Source organism: Pan troglodytes, chromosome X (genome assembly GCF_028858775.2).
Source record: "Pan troglodytes isolate AG18354 chromosome X, NHGRI_mPanTro3-v2.0_pri, whole genome shotgun sequence".
Taxonomy (NCBI): Eukaryota; Metazoa; Chordata; class Mammalia; order Primates; family Hominidae; genus Pan; species Pan troglodytes.
In genome coordinates, this window is record NC_072421.2 from 77,166,167 (window position 1) to 77,189,183 (window position 23,017).

Consider the following 23,017-nt stretch of genomic DNA (forward strand, 5'->3'; position numbering starts at 1 on the left):
TTATCCTTCTAGGTTGTATATGTCAGAGGATATCATATCTGATCAAAAGAAAAAAAAGATCAAGACAAGATGAAAAGAACCAAAATGTGAATATACAGTTATAAAATTAAAATTAAAGTAAATATTATTTTTTACTATCTCTGGGGGAACAGAACTATTTGCTCTGCTGATGGGTATTTATTTCCCTTTTCCTTATTTATAAGAAAGTGAAAGATATTTCACTGACATAGAATTTGACAGTTTCAGGAATATCAGAGTAGATAGCAATGAGTATAAAGTAAACAAAAAAAGACAACTCTTATCTATTTTTCTACCACTATACTATTATTTCTACTTTTACTTCTGGTACTACTACTACTATAATGACAATAAAGAAACTACTACTACTACCACCACCATAATGACCTCATAATAATAACAATTAATGTAAATCAAGCAATAACTTTATACCAGGCAATGTGGTAATCATTTTACATACATCTTATTTAATTCCCACAACAATGCTCAGAGGCAGATACTATTGTAAGCCCTAACTTACAGAGGAAGACATCCTAAGGCAGACAGCAGCTGCAGTCTGCCTGTCACTGAATTTTATCCAGGGTCTGAGCCTGCTGAAGTCAGTTGGTGAAGCAAAAGAAGACAGGCAGAGTAAGATGGCAGAGAAGGACTCTCCAGCGACCATCTTTCAATAGAAACATCAATTTGAACAACTATCCACACATGAAACAAATCTTCGTAAGACTCAGGAAACCAGGTAAGAAATTACTACACCTGGTTTTAGCACAATAATTTAAAAGATGCATTGAAGAGGGTGGACAGGAAACTTTTACATTACCTACATCACCCCTCCCCCAACCTCAGACAGCACAGCACTAAGAGAGACACCATTTGCTGAAGGAGAGAGAAGTAAACATAAGACTTTGCCTTGGAATCCAGTGCCAGGTCTGCCACAAAAAAGCCCAGCACCAGGCAGCACCCCATGTCCCCTTGTTCCCAGACCAAACTGAGGGTCAGACTCCTATTTCTTGTGGCCCAGTAAAGAGATGCAAATGAACTGCAGAGGAAGAGTTTTCATTTCTGCAACCGGTTACAGGGAGAAGGCCTGGAAATTATCGCCAGACCAACTCAAAATTAGAGAGTTTTCAGGAGCTTATATACCTTCTGAGCTATATGTCTATGTGTAAGTATTCATTCATCTAAAGACATAAGTGTTTAACTTCTTTTAATCTATAACTATGGTCTGCATCCTGAAGACCTTCCTCTGAAGCCTCAGTAAATTTACTTAATCTAAATGGGTGCAGGTGCTGGGTTGATTACCCTTATCTTGTCTCCTGCTGAATCATGGAAGTTTGGGGAGTTTGGGGAGGGCCTTCAGATCCCCAATTAACTTGTTGTGGAGGCCTGGGGAGTTTCTTAAGTCCAACAATGAAACTTGTTTAGTCCTAAATGGGTCCTGTTAAGAATTCTTTCATTATTTTGTCATGCTTTAATGCCCAGGAAAGGCCTCGGCAAAACTCTTGTTGAGCTTGAGGGCACTGGCTTTTAATATTTAACTTAATCACTCAGTCAGTACTGAAATAGTTGTTAAGGAGGTCTGTGTTAGTGAGACCTGGCCTGCCACACTCTAACACTAGGCCAATACCCTGAACAGAACCTCTACACCTGGCATGGTGCCAGACAAGAACCAACAATCCCAGCAGGAGTGACTGAAGTTCTGGCCCATAGCACTGCCAGCCAACTCCAGCTGCCTTGAGACCCAAATAAACCTCAGCAGCAGGCAGTCCATAGCTTTTGCAGAGTTTTAGGCGTGCACCAGAGACAAATATAAGCCTGTGGCCCTGGCAGAATGGATTTGAGTTCTGGCTTGCATCACTGCTGGCAAACTACAGTAGTCTTGGGCTCTGAATTAAACTCATCAAAAGGTATGCCATAGCTGCCATGGACCTTAGGCATGCCCTGTTGCCAGAAGGGCACACATGGCCCTGGTGGAATAGACTAAACTTCTGGCCCACATTACCACTTGCAAACTATAGTAGCCTTGAATCCTAAATAAAACTCCGTGGTGGGCAGGCTGTAGTTGCTATGGGCCAGCCCTAGGTGTGAAAGAAAAACAAGTCTCCAGACATCAAAATCACTAAGCCAAAGGGAAAAGTCCAGTTCGGAACTGTGTTAGGCAAACCTGCAGCACATTTTATTCCTAAATAGGATAGCTACAAAGATATAAAAAAAGAAGCTACATACCTCCTTCACAATTTGTTCACAAGGGAATTTATCATGGTCCTCAAGAGCTTTACCCTAAAACAGTTCTGTTGCATTTCACCCTGGCAATGAAAATTAATAACTTATCTTCACAGGTGCAGGACAAAGGACAGACAGAACTCAGTCAACCCTCTGCTCACCTGAGAAAAAGTGCATATCTAATTGCTTCTTTGGCCCTATTGTTTATGCAAGAATGCTGATTCATTTGTCTATTTTGGCTTTTGTTGCCATTGCTTTTGGTGTTTGAGTCATGAAGTTGTTGCCCATGCCTATGTCCTGAATGATATTGCCTAGGTTTTCTCCTAGGGTTTTTATGGTTTTAGGTCTTACATTTAAGTCTTTAATCCATCTAGAGTTAATTTTTGTATAAGATGTAAGGAAGGGATCCAGTTTCAGCTTTCTGTATAGGGCTAGCCAGATTTCCCAACACCATTTATTAAATAGGGAATCCATTGGGATCTGATTAAACTAAACAGCTTCTGCACAGCAGAGGAAACTATCACCAGAATGAACAGGCAACCTACAGAATGGGAGAAAATTGTTGCAATATATCCATCTGACAAAGAGCTAATATCCAGAATCTACAAAGAACTTAAACAAACTTACAAGAAAAAAACAACCCCATCAAAAAGTGGGCAAAGGATATGAACAGACACTTCTCAAAATAAAACATTTATGCAGCCAACAAACATATGAAAAAAAGCTCATCATCACTGGTCATTAGAGAAATGCAAATCAAAACCACAGTGAGATACCATCTTACACCAGTTAGAATGGCGATCATTAAAAAGTCAGGAAACAACAGATGCTGGTGAGGATGTGGAGGGATAAGAACACTTTTACACTGTTACTGGGAGTGTAAATTAGTTCAACCATTGTGGAAGACAGTGTGGCAATTTCTCAAGGATCTAGAACTAGAAATACCATTTGACCCAGCAATCCTATTTCTGGGTATATACCCAAAGGATTGTAAATCATTCTACTATAAAGACACATGCACACGTATGTTTATTGTGGCACTGTTCACAGTAGCAAAGACTTGGAACCAACTCAAATGCTCATCAATGATAGACTGGATAAAGAAAATGTGGCACAGATATGCCATGGAATACTATGCAGCCATAAAAAGATGAGTTCATGTCCTGTGCAGGGACATGGGTGAAGCTGGAAACCATCATCCTCAGCAAAGTAACACAAGAACAGAAAACCAAACACTGCATGTTCTCACTCATAAGTGGGAGTTGAACAATGAGAACACATGGACACAGGGAGGGGAACATCCCACCAGAGCCTAGTGGAGGGTGGGGACTAGGGGAGGGATAGCGTTGGGAAAAATACCTAATGTAGATGATGGTTTGATGGTTGCAGCAAATCACCATGGCATGTGTATACCTAGGTAACAAATCTGCACATTCTGCACATGTACCCCAGCACTTAAAGTATAATTAAAAAAGCCAAAAAGAAATGCAGATTCACTAGGCCTGTCCAAAGCATAAGTCACTATTCCTCTATGCCACCTCATATGTAAATTTTGTATTTAATGAAAGGCTAATCACAGTATTCAGTGAAAAGCTAATGAGAGACTCAAAAGAATACAACCATTTGTCTCTTATCCAACTTTCAGTTGCACTGCCTTTCAGGACAGAACAAACGTACAGCTTATACATATTGATTGATGTCTCATGTCTCCCTAAAATGTATAAAATCAAACTATGCTCTGACCACCTTAGGCATGTGTCTTCAAGATCTCCTGAGGCTGTGTCACAGGTACATCCTTAACCTTGGCAAAATAAACTTTCTAAACTGATTGAGACCTGTCTCAGATAGTTTTGAGTTTACAAATCCATTACCATAAAGGAATTCTGAGGGGAGGTTCCCTTGATCTTTCACAAATCTCCTATTTGAGCTTGGTACCCGTTTTAGTTATCCTTATGACTCAAACCAGTAGGACAATTTGCTGAGCCCTGGGAGCTCCCCACTTCTAGAGAATCCCTAATCTCTCAAAATTGGGTTGAGATGTAAAGTTTATTTTGCTTTACAACTACTTTTTTAGAGTTTTAATTCCTTCCAACAAGGAAGGCAAGTTTTCCCGCTTCCATGATAATGTAGAGCAGATAACTCCTTTCTGGAGTTTCAGTTAGTTTCCAACAGGAAAGGCAAGTTTGAAGCTTTTGTTCCCTGCTTCTAAGATGATAGAGAGAAGTCTTGAGCCAAGGCCTCATTCCTAAGAGAGGTGAAGCCCACTGGGCTTCTGGGTCGGGTGGGGACTTGGAGAACTTTTCTGTCTAGCTAAAGGATTGTAAACACACCAATCAGCACTCTGTGTCTAGCTAAAGGTTTGTAAATGCACCAATCAGCACTCTGTGTCTAGCTAAAGATTTGTAAATGCACCAATCAGCACTCTGTAAAAACGCACCAATCAGAGCTCTGTGTCTAGCTAAAGGTTTGTAAATGCACCAATCAACACTCTGTAAAATGGACCAATCAGCACTCCATAAGATGGACCAATCAGCAGGACATGGGCAGGGCCAAATAAGGGAATAAAAGTTGGCCACCCAAGCCAGCAGTGGCAACCCGCTGGGGTCCCCTTCCATGCCGTGGAAGCTTTGTTCTCTTGCTCTTCACAATAAATCTTGCTGCTGCTCACTCTTTGGGTCCACACTACCTTTATGAGCTGTAACACTCACTGCGAAGGTCTGCAGCTTCACTCCTGAAGTCAGTGACACCACGCACCCACTGGGAGGAACAAACAACTCCCAACGCACCAACTTTAAGAGCTGTAACACTCACTGTGAAGGTCTGCGGTTTCACCCCTGAAGTCAGCGAGACCACGAACCCACAAGGAGGAACAAACCACTCTGGACGCGCCACCTTTAAGAGCTGTAACACTCACTGAGAAAGTCTGGGGCTTCACACCTGAAGTCAAGTGAGACCACAAACCCACTGGAAGGAAGAAGCTCCAGACACATCTGAACATCTGAAGGAACAAACTCTGGACACACCATCTTTAAGAACTGTAACACTAACCACAAGGGTCCGTGGCTTCATTCTTGAAGTCAGCAAGACCAAGAATCCACCAGAAGGAACCAATTCTGGACACACTAGCTATGTAGCTAAATTTGGGTTTTTGTCTTGGAAATTCTTCTTAAATATTAAAAGTTAAAATTGACAATGAGCTGGTTTTAGTTTTCCCTTATTATTAGGATGCTCAGTAATCCTATAAAATGCGCAATCATTTGTTTTGCTTAACTTTTTTGTTGCTGTTTGTTTCTGTTTCTGTTGTGGTTTCAGTCTTTGTCCTACTGGGTTTGACCAACTTTATTCAGCTTGGTCAAATCCAAACGACATTTCCAAATTATGGGGAACAAGCCTTCTGAATTGGCATAATTCTTGCAACTGATAATAAAAAAGGAAAAGAGAAAATGACCAGCAAAAAGAAGATAAATGAAAGATTTTGACTACCTAGAAGGCTTTATGTACATGGCAAGGCCACCGTTTCATTAGCCAAGCCAAACTGAAAGGGCAATGGCTGTTGCCTGCTCTAAGATGCAGTTCTGTTCCTAAGGTTCTGCCCCTTTTTTCCACCATCACATCCTGGGTTTGGTTTCTAAATCAAGTCCTTTCTGGATTTATATTTATATTACTTTTGAAATATCAGCAATTTATCCCAGCTAAAATATGGTAATGGGATTTTAATTTTTTTTTTTTTTTTTTGAGACAGAGTCTTAGTCTGTTACCCAGGCCGTAGTGCAGTGGAGCAATCTGGGCTCACTACAGCCTCTGCCTCCTGGATTCAAGTGATTGTCATGCCTCATCCTCTCGAGTAGCTGGGATGACAAACACACACCACCACACCCAGCTAATTTTTATATTTTTAGTAGAGATGGGGTTTCACTATGTTAGCCAGGCTGGTCTCAAACTCCTGACCTCAAGTGATTCACCCACTTTGGCCTCCCGAAGATCTGGGATTACAGGTGAGAACCACCACACCTGGCCTAAAATGACTTTTTAAAAGGAGTTCAATGGTTAAAAGGCAGCTTAATTAAAAGCTAATATACAAGGGGTGTGTATGTTTTTTTAAATTTTTTTACAGTCTTTATGCTTTTTTTTTCCTCATAGGACATTGTTCTTTTTTGAGAAAAGGGTTTTTTTTTTTTTAATCCTTTAGGGTTGACTGAATTCTGTTTTCTCCATTTACTGTTGACTTTCTCTCCTTTGTCTTGCCACCCTCTGCTGCATGAGGGACCTAAAGTAGTTTCTAACAGCCTGGGATTTCTTAAAGAAAATAGAGAAGGTGCCAAACTCTATTCTGGGGAGAAACCTCTGTTTTTCATTATGGAACCCCAAAAATGTAAATAGACAAATTCCTCTCAGATTTTACACTGCTTGTTTTTGCATTGTTACCTGATTTATTTTTACTAAAATAGTTATTACAACAGAGTCTTCTCTTGGATACTTAAAATAAGAAAGAAAGAATGTACTTTAGACACTTAGAGAAATGTCTTTGTTTAAAAAAAAAGTACATTGTAAAAGCATCATGTGGTCTAACCTGAGGATAATTCTCTCTTTTTGGAGATCCAGGATTCAGTGTGGACTTAGCCCAGAGGTCAGAGGTCCAGATAAAAGATAGAAACTAAATTTAGAACTATGTATCTAAATAAAATTGGTCCCTTATACAATTCTGTGATAGATTTCTAAAATTTTATGTCTGATTCGGCATCCATTTTTAATCTCCCTCTAGCACAGGAGACTCTGTACTTTGAGATGTAAATTTTGCCATCTGATTTTTCACCTAAGAGTTCCTTTAATGTGCAAATTTAGGGCTATCTAGCTGACAACTGCCTAGGATAATGAAACAGGTTATCAAGAAATTGGAAGTCTAAAATAAAAAGGAGTTTTATGAATCTATAAAATCTACTTTTATCTGCATGTCTAATATGCGTATGTATTTATGTGTCATATATAATGTTTCACTACTAAAACTATATTTTAGAACTCTAATTAATTGGCTTAAAGAAAAAAAAGTCTTTTAGTCAAATGCTTTGTCAGAATAAAATAGAGACTCTAAGCCAAAAGCTTTTGAAGGTCATGTGATTTAAGTAAATCTTTAATGATAAGCTGGTTATAAAAGTATTGGTAAAATTGAATTAGAAATGGCTTCAGAATTGTCAACATACATTACTGTTTAGATTTATTGGTCAAATGGTTTTATATTTCTCTTTGCTAGATGTAAAAATTGGGCAAGAGGGTTATAAAACCATGAATGCAGACCAAAAGATAATTATCTTTATTTGTGTAAAAATTGATAAATTAGTGTTTAATATTGTTTGTTTATGGAAAACAGCCAAATCTTGAGTTATTGGCAAAACAAAAACAAACCCACTTATCTAATCTTAAGGTTCTTACTCAGGAAAACCTGAAATTCACAGACTACAAAAGTAATTAACAGGAATATAATCTTACATGATAACTATCAGAGTTTTCATAAGTAATCTGGGTAAACTATTTTAAAAATTAATTAGGTAAATGTAATGAAATAAATGCTTGTAAATAAACTTGTCATATAATTTAGAATCCAAAGTTATATTAAGTTAAATGACAGATACTAATTGAATGTCTTTTTCATTTTCTTTTTCCAAAAAAATATAGAAAAACATTTTCTAAAATATACGTTCTTATTTACAAGAAAATAATTTTCATAAATTCAAAAGTTATTTAAAAGTTATTTATGAAATGATGTGAAAGTAAACAGTAAATAAGACCAATGAAAAGAATGTTATAAGTATAAAGAGGTGTTTTGGCAAGAAAGATAAAAGAATACAATTTTATATGAGAAAGAATCTTTTATAGTACATTTTTGTCCTAGAATAAAATGACCAGTTATTTACGGAAAAGGGATGTTGAGGACAACCCAGAATGTCCAAGCATGTCAGGAATTGTCTGTGTAAGTTGTAATAAAGTTTGTACAAAGAAGATTTATAACAAAGAAAACTTTATGTGATCAAGTTGTCTGTAATTAAAGGGAAATTATTCACAATGTCATTCTAGAGATTGGGTATTGATATTTAAAAAACATTTATACACTAAAGAATTGGCTAGAACAAAGTTTTCTTAAAGTATTAATTTATTCTTAATAAAATTACAGGACATTTTAATTTCTTTTAACTCAAAGTTCAACTTTTATTGTATCACACTGTTTACAGCTTTCTCTCCCCTTTGAAAAGGCCTAAGATACTAACTCTGTCCTTCAACTCATTTTCAGCTCCTGCTGTTTTCTACCCTCAGGTTCTAACTGTTTGTTGTTATCTGATGCTAAAAATGTTTTATCTTAAAGGTTTAAAAGAAATGTTTTCTTCTGATATAACATTCTGTGCTCTTGGCTTTAAATTGTTTTGTGAATCCAAAAATTTTTACTCATTACCAGGAAACACTCTTTCTATGTCTAACTAATACAAGTACCCTTTCCATTAGATTTGGCTTGCCAGTCAAACCTAATGGACTTCCTATAGGGAATAGCAATCTCACTGCAAAAGTACATTTTGGTAACTGACCTAACAAACAGACTTTACATTTCATCAAAATGATTCTTATGTCACTGTTATTAAGTTGTGATTTGCTTAGAAAGAAGTGAGATTATTGTTTGTTAATTGAGGCTATTATATACATATAACTTTCTGTATTTGCTTTAAAAGTTATTGTACCATTTAGTTACAGGGCTTTGACTCTTGGGTCTAAAAAGGATACCAAGTCATGTTAAATCTTAAACACTGACAGCAGCTAAAATATCAAAATAAATGGCATTCATGAGACACAAGGCCAGAAATTAAAACTATTCAATTACTCAACATCCACAGACTATCATGTAAGAGGTGGGCATATGAGATTATAAGGGCTGATTTTGAGAGATTAAAATTAGTTCAGTTTTTCTACAAATTAACCAATAATATTCAAGGCACACTGATTAAAGACCAGCATCTGGGCCCCTGTGTCAGATTAATAAGGTTTTCTATGAGCATTAACCCACTTCAGAATAAAAAGAATTCTATAGCTTAAAAAAGGTTTATGGAAATTATATCTTATGGTCAGGATGATTAAAACTTAATTGAGTTGTTTATGAAATTTTGAGAGATAGATTTAATTGGCCTCATGCTATCTGTATTAGGGCTTTTTGGGAGGAAATTAAATCTCCTCTCTCAAAGAATAAGTGTTCTTTTTGAAATATTTGAGTTATCACTTTGGCTAAATGAATGACTTATTTTACAATGACCTGCTATCCTATTGTAATATCCAGGATTTTGAAATTTTTACACTTCACAAACTTTCCAAAATCAAATTCTAACTTCAGTCTTCATGATTTTTTTGATATTAGGCCCCTTGAAGTCCAAAAAGGATATATTCAGCTTATTTGATGTAAAAATTCATACAAGAAGTATTATCAAATATGAAATGGTGTTTAACCTTCTTTGAATTGTATTTATATAAATGTGAATTTAGTATGCATTTCAAAATTGTTTGAGATTCCTGTGATTCTGATATCTTAGTATATATTATCCATAGTAATTATGATTATTATAAAATTGTTGTATGCCACAGAAGTAATCAAATTTTCTTGTTATTTGTGTCTTTAACCATGAATGTTCTAAGACTCTTGTCATTCACAGCTGTTTTATTTTTTCCTTTTCAAAGGATAAAAATAGGTGGTTTATATAAAATGAGATTTAAAACTCTGACAGGTGCTCTTGAATGCAGACATCTTAAATTTTGGAGGTTATGACACTAAAATAGAGGAAAATCTTCCAAGACTCATAGACAGCTAATGTGTTCATAAACATCAAGTAGATCAGGAGTTAATTACATAGACTGAACATGTGAAAGATTGAAATAATCCTTTTATGATTGTGTTTGAAACATTGTTAATTCTATTTTTTTCTCAGTCCATAAAATGATTTTTCTTTTGAGCTATTTACAGCTTTTAACAATTAGGTAAAATACACTCCTGTGAGCAAAGTTGGAACATTTTTTTTCTCTCTACTTGATTTCTCCAGAATATGAAAACTATTTGTAAGTATACTTAATTGATGCCAATATAGTTATTTGCATAAGTTTACTAAGAATCAGTTTTCTTTTGTAACAGGACACTATTGGAAACACTACTTATTTTACCAAAGCTTTGACTAGCATGGCATACTTTCGGACTGCTTTAAGAAATCAAAGTTCACTTATGTAGCCAATGAAAGACCCTTGGGAAAACCTGTCTCCTACATTGTCCTTGCAGTCCCTGTACAGGGTTCCTTACCTGTTGTAAGTACAGAATGTTACTTTCTAACTGACCTAGGGGCCCTAAATTATCTTAGGATTTCAGGCTGAGGAATGCACCCAATTAATTCAGGTATTTGTAGGCACAGATAAATCTGTGGCTGGGCTCAAGGCTTTAAAGTCTAATCTGAGGGCTAGATTTCAAGGAATTACTTCCCTCAGTTTGTGCTGGAATCTGAGAGTGCATGCAAATGTCTTCCCATTGCTTCTCTCACTTTTATATTTCTCAACTCTCCCCAAATTTGTTCCTGTGTTTAGTGGGGTTAACTTTATTCTTTATGGAATAAAGGTCCAGTAAAACCAATGTTTTAAAAGCCTATATAAATTTATTTATTTATTTATTTATTTATTTATTTATTTATTATGTTTCAAGATGGTTGATTAAAAAAATTTATATCATATCTCTCCCACTTGGAAGGACAAAATAGTGTATAACAAATCACATTGTGAACTTTTCCTCAAGAAGTAACGCAGGAACTGAATAAGAAAACTGAAGGAAAACACAGACCTTTTGAAAGAAGCAGGAGTCTACAGCATGCATTGTGACTCAGTCGAAGGGCTGTGAGTCCCCGGAGTGTGAGAGGGAAAGAATTCACCCCCAGGATACACAACCCTACTGCGGAGCCTAAAAGTCCAGGCCACCAGGGAAGGTACTAACCCCATCGAGCACAAGAACAAACTTGGGGAGGGTTGTGAAATATAAAAGTAGGAGCAGTTAAGGAAAGACCCTTCCATGCATTCTCAGATTCTAGCACCAACTGACGGCAGTCTTTCCTTACTGTCCCTCATAGGAGACCCTGCAGAGGGCAACCCAAAAGTTCAGGCAGTATCCCAGGTTTAAAGAAATTCCCAATGGAGTTTTACAATATAACCTCAGGTGGGGTCAAACTCCTTTCACCAGAGCTGGGGTTGGGAAGAATGCGGGAGTTCCAAATGCAAGAGCTCAGGTACAAAAGCCAGGTGCAAGCTTTGCAGGTGACATGGAGGTGCGTGGCCTGAAAGCTGTGGTTTCTAGCTCTGCAGGGAAAGTTGGCAGTTTCAAATTCAGATTATAGGCTAACTGGAACTCAGCTCGCTGCTGCCAGTAGAACACTGTGGAGTGGATCTGCCTCTCCAAGTGTGTGAGAACTGTGTGGGGCTTACCACCACCTGCTACTCCCCACTTCCTACACCAACTCTACTGTGCAGCAGAGGCAGTGATGCTTTCCTCTGGAACATCAACCAAGTATCCTGAAACCTACTTCAATCCCCCAGTACCCACAGGGGCTACTGCTTGCCCTGTATTTGGAGACTCAGAACACAAACACACCTGACCCAGCTCTGACTTGGCTTTGCCCTGCCACCCACCTTGGTAGCTTAACACAAAAGGCAGAATCTCTTGGGAGCTATATAGCCCTGCCCATTGCCTGAGAAAAAGAGTAACCTCCATCCTGCCAGACAACATAAGGAGAACAAACATCTCACTGCTACCACTGCAGCTGGTTCTCTTTTCCAAGCACCACCTCCTGGCTAAAGGCCAACCAGCATAATTTATTACAGTATCTCCTGATAGAATAACACTGCACCCAGAACGGAGAAAATGGTTGTGTGATCTCAGCTATTACCACTGCCTGCACCACTCTGGCTAGCCAGGAGGTTCTGAATATGTCCAGGTGACCGGTTCCTTATTACTATAACCAACCTTCAAGAAAGCCAACACACTGTGGCTATCAATAACCGAGGAAATTCACAGAGTCTGTGTCACTCCCTTGCCACCCCCCCACCCATAAGAGCTGCTACCCACTGCTGGAAAACTTGTGCAGAGATCACATCATTGGATCCCTTGCAGGCATTCCAGAATACCAGCCTGGAGTGTGGCAACTTCACTGGGCACCTGACCCAGAGGAGCAACAACACTCACAGTAGTCTGGCTCCCAGCGACTCTCACGCCTAGGGGAAGGGGGAGTGCACCACATCAAGAGAACATCCTGAAAGACAAAAGAATCTGGATGTCAGGCCTTGAGCGCCAGATTCTTCTGATGGTAAGAAGCTTCTTTCTGCAGAGGCACACAGGTACAGTGCTGGGCTTAGCAGGGTAAGTCTTCAGCCCAGTCCCTCAAGTCAGTCATCCCTGGTATACATTAAGGGTTTTGAAGAAGATGAAGTCTTTCCCCCCTTATCACTGTAGGCACAGTTGGGGCTTCTCCCGTGGAAGCCTGGCATGGGTGCAACTATAAACAGCCTTTCTGGAACACGTCAGGGTGACTGCATCCTCACAGGAGGAGCTCCCTCTAGGCTCAGGCTTCGATGAGGTGCAAAGTCACAATTCCTTTGTATTTGTAACATCAACATTCCTACAGATGAAAAGTGGTGCCTGTATAATCTGAGTAGCCAAAGCACAGCAACAGCAGTGTGTCTGAGAGACAGATAACTTTCCTGCTAACCTGGCAGGGGAGCTGACATGGCTCCAACCCTTCTCCTTGATAAAACCTTTGTACAACTCACTGAGAGCTCCTTCAGCCACCTCTGTCAAGGCCAGAACCTCATTAACCCACTTGCTTTAGCTACAACTCGTTCCTACCCAGGGAAAACTCCCCTACTGGCCTGAAGCCTAAACCATCAAACCAGTAAATAAATTAGTTAAATATAACAAATTTATATATAGCTAGTTAAATGGGAAAAATAGTTAAATGAAAATTATACATCATGGGGGAAATAAATACATACAAAGTACACATCATGGGGACCTCTACCATTCCAACTCCATAGGAAATAGTGAACTTGCTTATGCACCAAACACATTGCTACTAAAACCAGCATATGTGAGAGCCAACATACAAAGATTTTCTATAATGATGAAACTCTTACAGACTCTTCTTCAGTGAAAAAACCAAGAATCACATTAGACTATAATTATCTACAAGCATTACAATCTCATTCTTAAAGAAAAAAATTTAAAAACAAAATAAGCACAGTAAAATAAAACATACATTCAAGAATAATTAGAAGAAATAGTCTATCCACATGAGAAGAAACCAGAAAAATAACTCTGGTAAAATGACAAAACAGAGTGCTATAACTCCCCCAAAAAATTACACTAGCTCTCCAGCAATGGACTCAAACCAAGAAGAAATCTTTGAAATATCAGATAAGAAATTCAGAAGGTCAATTATGAAGCTACTACAGGAGATATCAGAGAAAGATGAAAACTATCATAAATAATTTTAAAAAGTAATTCAGGGTATGAATGAAAAATTTTCTGGAAAGATAGATACCATTGAGAAAATTCAATAAAAACTTCTGGAAATAAAAATACACTGAGGACACACTAAGTCCACTGTTAAGATGGATTTAGCCATACACTGAGGGAACTACAAAATGCAGTGGAAAGTTTTAAAAAATATACTAGAACAAGTAGAAGAAAGAAATTTAGAGCTTGAAGAAAAGGTTTGAAATAACCTAATCAAACAAATATAACAAAAAATAAAAAGAAATGAACAAAATCACCAAGAAATATGGGATTATGTAAAATGGACAAACCTAAGAATTATTAGCATTCATGAGGGAGAAGAGAAAATAATAGGTCTGAAAAACTTATTTGAAGAAATAATTGAAAAAAAAAGTCCCTGTCCTGGATAAAGAATTAGATATCCAAGTACAAAAATTTCAAAGAATTCCCAAAAAAAGTATTGCAGAAAGATTTTCTCCAAGGCATATAGTCATCAGGCGTTCTAAAGTCAACATGACAGAAATAATACTAAGAGCAGTAAGATAAAAGCATCAGGTAACCTACAAAGGAAACCCCATCAGATGTCAGCAGACTTCGCAGCAGAAATCTTACAAGCCAGAAGGCATTAGGGTCTTATCCTCAACTTCCTCAAATAGAACAATTATCAGCCAATAATTTTGTATCCTGTAAAACTAAGTTTCATAAATGAAGGAGAAATAAATTCACTTTGAGAAAACAAATGCTGAGGGAACTTGTCACTACCAAACCAGAACTACAAAAAATGCTAAAAAAAAGTTCTAAACCTTGAAACAATAGCACGTTGTGCTATAAAATAGAATACCTTGAAGGCTTAAAACTCACAGGACCTATAAAATAACACAATAAAATAACTAGGTAGCAATTAACATGATGAAGAGAACAGCATCTCACGTCTCAATATTAACATTGAATGTAAATGGCCTAAATGCTCCACAGAATGCCATCATAATAAATAAAAAATTAAAATCCAAATATCTACTGCCTTCAAGGGACTCACCTCATATGAAAGGATTTTTATAAACTCAAGGAAAAAGGATGAAAAAAGATTCCATGCAAATGGAAACCAAAAGCAAACAGGAGTAGCTACTCTTATATCAGACAGAACAGACTTCAAAGCAACAACAATGAAAAGGACAGATATGGTTACTATATATGATAAAAGGAACAATTCAGCAAGAGGATACTGCATTTTTAAATTTAGATGCACCAAAACTGGAACTCCTAGATTCATAAAACAATTACTACTAGACCTAAGACATGAAATAGACAGCAAAACAATAATAGTGAAACTCAATACACCACTGAAAGCACTAGACAGATGTTTGAAAAAGTCAACAGAGAAATAATGAAGTTAAATGACATGCTAGAATTAATGGACTTATCAGATATTTACAGAACATTCTTCTCAACAACTGCAGAATATACATTCTTCTTATCAGTACATGGAACATTCTCCAAGATAGACAATATAATAGACCACGAAACAAGTCTTGATAACTTAAAAAAATCAATATCATATCAAGCATCTTCTCAGACCACAGCAGAATAAAACTAGAAATCAACTCCAAAAGGAACTCTCAAAACTATAAAAATTCATAGAAATTAAATAATCTGATCCTGAATAATATCTGGGTTAACAATAAAATTGTAATGAAAATTAAAAAAAAAATTTAATTGAATAATAATGACACATGTTATCAAAACCTCTGGGATACAGCAAAATAATTACTAAGAGAGAAGTTTATAGCACTAAATGCCTACATCAAAAAGTCTGAAAGAGCACAAATTGAAACCTAATGGCATACTTCAAGGAACTATATAAACAAGAACAAACTAGACTTAAAACTAGAAGAAGGAAAGGAATAAAGATCAGAACAGAACTAAATAAAATTCAAACAAAAATGCAAAAGATCAATAAAACAAAAATCTGGTTCTTTGAAAAAATAAACAAAATTGGTAGACCATTAGCTAGATTAACCAAGAAGAGAGAAGATGCAAATAAGCTAAATTAGAAATAAAACTGAAGACATTAAAACTGACACCACAGAAAGACAAAGGATCATTCAAGACTACTATGAACACCTTTATGCAAACAAACTAGTAAATCTAGCATATATACACCATGGAATACTATACAGCCATAAAAAGAATGAGTTCATGTCTTTGCAGGGACATGGATGAGGCTGGAAGCCATCATTCTCAGCAAACTAACACAGGAAGAGAAAGCCAAACACCATATAATCTCACTCATAAGTGGGAGTTGAACACTGAGAACACATGGACACAGGGAGAAGAACATCACACACCAGGGCCTGTTGGGGGTTGGCGGTCAAGGTGAGGGAGAGCATTAGGACAAATACCTAAAGCATGTGGGGCTTAAAACCTACATGATGGATTGATAGGTGCAGCAAACCACCATGGCACATGTATACCTATGTAACAAACCTGCACATTCTGCACTTATATCCCAGAACCTAAAGTAAAATTTAGAAAGATGAATAAATTCCTGGATTAAATTAGGAAGAAATAGAAACCTTGAACAGACCAATAACAAGCATTGAGATCGAATCAGTAATTTAAAATTGCCAACAACCAAAAGGCCCAGGACTGGATAAATTCATGGTGGCATTCCACCAGACATTCAAAGATGTCTTGGCACCAAACCTCCTGAAAATATTCCTAAAGATTGAGAAAGAAGGAATCCTTCCTAAATTATTCCATGAAGATAGTATCACTCTGATACCAAACCAGAAAAGGACACAACAAAAAAGAAAACTACAGACCAATTTCCCTGGTGAACATAGGTGCAAAAATCTTCAACAAAATTCTAGCCAATTGAATTCAATAGCACATCAAAAAGATAATTCATTATGATCAAGTGGGTTTTATCCCTAGGATGTACAGATGTTTTAACATGTTCAAGTAATAAATGTGATACAAACATATAAACAGGAGTAAAACCAAAAACCATATGATCATCTCAATAGATGCAGAAAAGCATTCAACAAAACCCAGCACCCCTTTATAATAAAATCTCTCAAGTAACTAGGATAGAAGAGACCTATATGAAAGTAATAAAAGCCATATATGACAAACCCATAATCAACATTATACTGAATGGGGAAAAGTTGAAAGCATTCCCCCTGACAATAGGAACAAGGCAAAGATGTCCACTTTCTCCACACCTATTCAACATAGTTTGGGAAGTACAATAAGCCAGACCAATTAGGCAAGCAATAAAAAATTAATGGCATCAAAATTGGAAGAGAGGAAGTCAAACCATTACTATTTGCAGATAATGTGATTGCATACCTAGAAAATCCTAAATACTCCTGCAAAAGACTCTTACATTTGATAGACAAATTCAGTAGTTTCCGGTTACAAAATCAATGTAAACAAATTAGTAACACTGCTATATACCAACAAAGACCAAGCTGAGAAACAACCCAAGAATTCAATCCCCTTTACAACAGCTGCACAAAAATAAAATACCTAGCAATATACATAACCAAAGAAGTAGAAGATTTCTAAAAGGAGAACTACAAAACACTGCTGAAAGAAATCACAGATGACACAAACAAATGAAAACACAACCCATGTTCATGGATTGGAAGAATCAATATTGTGAAAATGATCACACTGCCCAAAACAATCTCCAGATTCAATGTAATTGCCATCAAAATACCATCATTTTTCAGATAATTAGAAAAGAAATTCCTAAAATTCGTATGGAACTAAAAAAGAGCCCAGATAGCCAAAGCAATCTTAAGCAAAAAGAACAAATCTGGAGGTATCACATTACCCCACTTTAAAGTATACAACAAGGCTATAGTTACCAAAACAACATGGTACTAGTATAAAAGTAGGCACATAGAGCAATGGAACAGAATAGAGAACCCAGAAATAAAGCTGAATATGTACAGACAACTGATCTTTAACAAAGTAAACAAAAACATAAATTGGGGAATGGATACCCTATTTAATAAATGGTGCCGGGAAAACTGGCAAGCCACATGTAGAAGAATGAAACTGAATCCTTATCTCTCACCATATAAAAAACCAGCTCAAGATGGATCAAATACTTTAATATAAGACCTGAAACTAAAAAAACTCTAGAAATGAAGGTTGAAAAACCTCTTCTAGATATCAGCCTAGGCAAAGAATTCATAACTTAGACCCTAAAAGCAAATGCAACACAAACAAAAATAAATGAATGAGACCTAATTAAACTAAAAAGCTTCTTTCTGCCCAGTAAAAGAAGTAATCAACAGAGTAAACAGACAACCTGCAGAATGGAAGAAAATTTTTGCAAACTATGCATCTGACAAAGGACTAGTATCCAGAATCTGCAAAAATTTAAACAAATCACCAAGAAAAAAAATAATCCCATTAAAAAAGTGGTCAAAGGACATAAACAGACATTTATCAAAAGAAGGTATACAAATGCCCAACAAACCTATGAAAAAATGCTACTAATCATCAGAGAAATGCAAATTAAAACTACAATGAGACAGATACCACCTTACTCCTGCAAGAATTACCATTATTAAAAAGTCAAAAAACAATAGATGTTGGTGTGGATGTGGGGAGAAGGGAATGCTTATACACTGCTTGTGGGAATGTAAATTAGTACAGCCTGTATGGAAAACAGTATGGAGATTCCTTAAAGAGCTAAAAGTATATCTACCATCCAACCCAGCAATCCCAATACTGGGAATCCACCCTACAGAAAATAAGATTATTACATGAAAAAGACACAGGCAAACGTATGTTTATAGCAGTACAATTTATAATTGCAAAGATGTGGAATCAACCTTAGTGTCCATCAACAAATGAATGAAAAAAGAAAATGTGGCATATATGCACCATATACTACTACTCAGCCATTAAAAGGAATGACATAATGTCCTTTGTAGCAACTTGAATGGAGCTAAAGGTGACTGTTCTAAGTGAAGTAACACAGGAGTAGAAAATCAAAAAGTATTTGTTCTCACTTATAAGTGGAGGTAAGCTATAAGTATTCAAATGCATACAGAATGATATAATGAATTTTGGAGACCTAGAAGTGGGGAAAGGTGTAAAGGGGACTAGGGGCAAAAAAAAACTACATATTAGATACTTGGGGGAAGGATACACTACAATGTCAGAATTCACCACTATATAATTCATCCATGTAACAAAAAGCCACTTGCACCCCAAAAGTTATTGAAATAAAAACCAGAAAGTAGAAAAATAAAAAATAAATAAAATTGTTAAAAAAGCCTATATGGCAGATAATTATTCTTGCTGACTTTATGCAAATATTTAGGCAAAGCATAATATGACCAACACTTATTTTACAAGTAAATTTGTTCCATGATATGTCTTTAGTGAAAACGGGGCTCAGAGAGAGAAAAATTATATTTCAAAATAAAAAATAGTAACACCTATCAGATTTTATTCTTGCCCTTTTTTATTTTTGTTATTTTCTACAGTTTAGACTGAATTCTAAAATTTTCCTGTCTATGTCTCCAAAAATAATGTTTTCAATTTTTTCCTTCTTTCCTTTATTTCCACCATTTTTTTAATTTAAAATCACAAAAAATTAAATTGTACTTTCATAGCATTCTGTGAACTGAAACTAGACTACTTAAACTTCAGAAGAAAATAACAGCAACCTATTAACATAGACAAACCACCTTCCTACCTTCCTACTAATGTATAAACTTCAGAGTAATATGGCCTATATTGATTTTTTGAGGTTGTTCAAGGTGTTGTTCAAACAACATCTTTGTTTGTTTGTTAGGATTTTTCTCTTCCTTTCTCTATTTTCTCTTTGTAGGATGTGAGACTTCACAACTTGTGAAAAAAATGAGCTTTCCTAATAATATGGGACCTATTCCTCTAGGAATAAAGCATCCTAGCCATGAGAGATCAGAAAAATCCTGAGACCAGAGAATCACTTTTTTTTTCTAAAAATTTTTCTCTGAAAGATTTTAAGAAAAAAAGAGAGGGAATGTGAATGAAAAATAATTCTCAGGACCCCTAAATCACTAAGCCAAAGGGAAAAGTCAAGCTTGGAACTCTGTTAGGCAAACATCCCTCCCATTTTATTCCTAAATAAGATAGCTGCAAAGATTTTAAAAAGCTACATAACTCCTTCACAGTTTGTCCACAAGGGAGTTTTTGTGGGCCTCAAGATCTTTACCCGAAAACAGTTTTGTTGAATTTCACCCTGGCAATGTAGAATGATAGCTTATCTTCACAGGTGCAGAACAAAGGACAGACAGAACTCAGTCACCCCTCTGCTTACCTGAGACAAAGGCGTATCTGATTGCTTCCTCTGCACTACTATTTATGTAAAAATACAACAGATTCATTAAGCCAATCTAAGGCCTAAGTGACTATTCCTCTACCCCCATCACATGTAAATGTAAATTGTGTTTTCAATAAGTGTCTCATTACAGACTCAAAGAATAGAACCCTTTGTCTCATATCTACCTATGACCTGAAAGGCCCCTGCTTTGAGTTGTCCTGCATTTCCAGACTGAACCAATGTACATCTTACAGATATTGATTGATATTTCATGTCTACCTAAAATGTATATAACCAAGCTGTGCTCTGACCACCTTGGGCACATGTCATCAGGACTTCCTAAGGCTGTCTCATGGGTGCATCCTTGATCTTGGCAAAATAAACTTTCTAAATTGACTGAGACTTGTCTTAGATACTTTTACATTCACATATGCATGTCCTGGTGCTGTGCTGGTCTCAGTGGCAGTGAGTTCCTGATGTGATCCCACACTGCATCAGCAACCATGAGGTTGTCCACATCACCACTCCCCCAAGCACAGGCAGCACAACACGGAGAGAGACACCATTTGCTTGAGAAAGAATAAGAAGGTGAATGTGGGACTTTGCCTTGTAACCCAGTACTGGGCCTGCCACAGTGAAACCTATCACTGGGCAGAACCTCATATCTCACTAGGATGGTACCTGTGAGCAGACCCTCTAGATCTACTCCAGCACCAGAAAGAAACCCATAGCTTTAACAAGATGCACTAAGGATCCATTTCATCACCAGCTGACTACAACAAACTTGAGCCTAGCATAAACCCCAGCAGTGGGAAGACTGTAGCAGTTACAGGCCTTGGGCATACCCCAGTGCTCCACTGGTCTTGGCAGCTGGGGGCTTTAGAGGAAATTTAGTGCTGTGTCTACCTTGATAGCCAAAGGAGTCTAACTGTGGCTCTCCTGGGCTTATGGGGCCCCTTAACACCTCAACAGCTAAAGTGGTAATGGGCTTACAGACCTAACCAGTAAACTTCACTGAATCTCTGGACAGGCTTACTGCTGAAGGATGTTCCCAAACAAAGACGGACTGCACAGACTAAATTAGGTATCTGAAACAATTTGCAGACATGAATGTATGGCCACAATAATTAAGATCAATCAGGAGAACATGACATCCCCAAACAGAGAAGATGCCAGTGACTGACACTAAAAAGAAGAAAATGAAAGAACAGTTTGAAATAGAATTCAAAATAGCTGTTTTAAGAAAGCTCAGCTAACATTAATAAAATACAGAGAAACAATTGAGAAATTTATGAGAAAAATATAACAGAGATTGAAATAATAAAAAATCAAACAAATTCTGGAGCTGAAAAATACCATAAATTTAAATGTAAATGCCATAGAGAGCAACAACAGCAGAACTGATTAATCAGAAAAAAGAATCTGTGAACTCAAAGACAGGCTTATTGAAAATATACAGTCAGATTAAAAGAAATAATTAAAAGAAATAATTAAAAGAAATAAAGAAAGCTTAAGGAATTAGTGGAACAAAATCAAAGAATCAAGTAAATGGGTCACTATGCTTAAGAAGTAGAGAAAGGCAAAATGGTACATAGCTTATTTGAAGAAATAATAACAGAAAAAATTTAAAACCTGTAGAAATACATAAATATCTAGGTACAGAAAGGTTGAAAGTCTCCAATCAGATTTAATTTTAATAAGACTACTTGCAACATATTATAATCAAAATGCCAAATATCAAAGACAAAGAAAGGATCCTAAAATCAGCAAAAGAAAAGGAGCAAATAACACAAAAGAGAGTCCCATCATGCCTAGCAGAAGACTTCTCAGCAGAGTCCATTTTCTCCTCAAGAGGGAGTGGGATAATATATTCAAAGTGGTAACAACAACAACAATCCTGTCAAGTAGTAACGCTATACCCAGCAAAATTTTTTTTCAGAAAAAAGCAAACATACTTTTCCACACAAACAAAAGTCAAAGTAATTTAATACCACCGACTGTCTTAGAAGAAATTCTAAATGGTGTTTATCAAGATAAAAGTAGAGGACACTAACGTGCAGCACAAAAATATCAGAAAGTATATAACTGGTACATCATCAAATTCTGAATACTCTAATACAATGGTAGTGTGTGAATCACTTATATCTTAAGTATAAAGATTAAAAAACAAAACTATTTAAACAATAATTATGACAACAACTTGTTAATGAAGGTTTGATATAAAAATTTAAATTGTGACCTAAAAAGTTCAAACTGGGGGGAGTAATGTTAAAGTGGAGTTTTTCTCCTTCTTTATTTTGTTACCAAAGTTTAGGTTTTTCAGTTTAAAATAAACTGTTATAACTAATAAGATGCTTTTTGTAAGCCGTGGTGAACACAAAGTGAAAATGTAAAAGAGATACACTAAAAATAAAAAGCAAGAAATCAAAGCATACTGCTAGGAAAATGACTTAACCACAAAGAAAGCCATTAATCAAGAAAAAAGGCAACAAAGGTTCTACAAAACAGCTAGAAAACAATCACAAAAATGGTAGTAATAAGTCCGCATGTATCAATAATTAATTTGAATGCAAATGGTTTGAATTATTCAATCAAAAGATGTAGGGTAATTGAATCAATAAAAGACAAGGTACAACTATATGCTGCCTATAAGAGACTATCTTCACCTGTAAGGACACCCATAGAATAAAAGTAAACAGATGAATAAAGGTATTCTATGCAAATGAAAATCAAAAAAGAGCAGGTTTAGCTCTACTTAAGTCAGATAAAACATATCTTAAATCAAGGGCTGTAAAAGAGACAAAAAATTTATTATGTAATAAAATGGGTCAATTCAGCAAGAAGTTATAATAATCATAGATATACACACACCTAATATTGGAGCACCTAAATGTATAAAA

At 36.4% G+C, this 23,017-nt stretch overlaps 1 long non-coding RNA gene across 1 annotated transcript; it reads left to right on the forward strand.

Moving 5' to 3' along the window:
* Positions 1 to 599: 599 nt before the first annotated feature.
* On the forward strand, positions 600 to 5,434 carry LOC134809318 (uncharacterized). The gene is made up of 2 exons (XR_010154758.1): positions 600 to 754; positions 2,355 to 5,434. It is a non-coding gene; the product is annotated as an uncharacterized LOC134809318 (long non-coding RNA).
* The last annotated feature ends 17,583 nt before the right edge of the window (positions 5,435 to 23,017 follow it).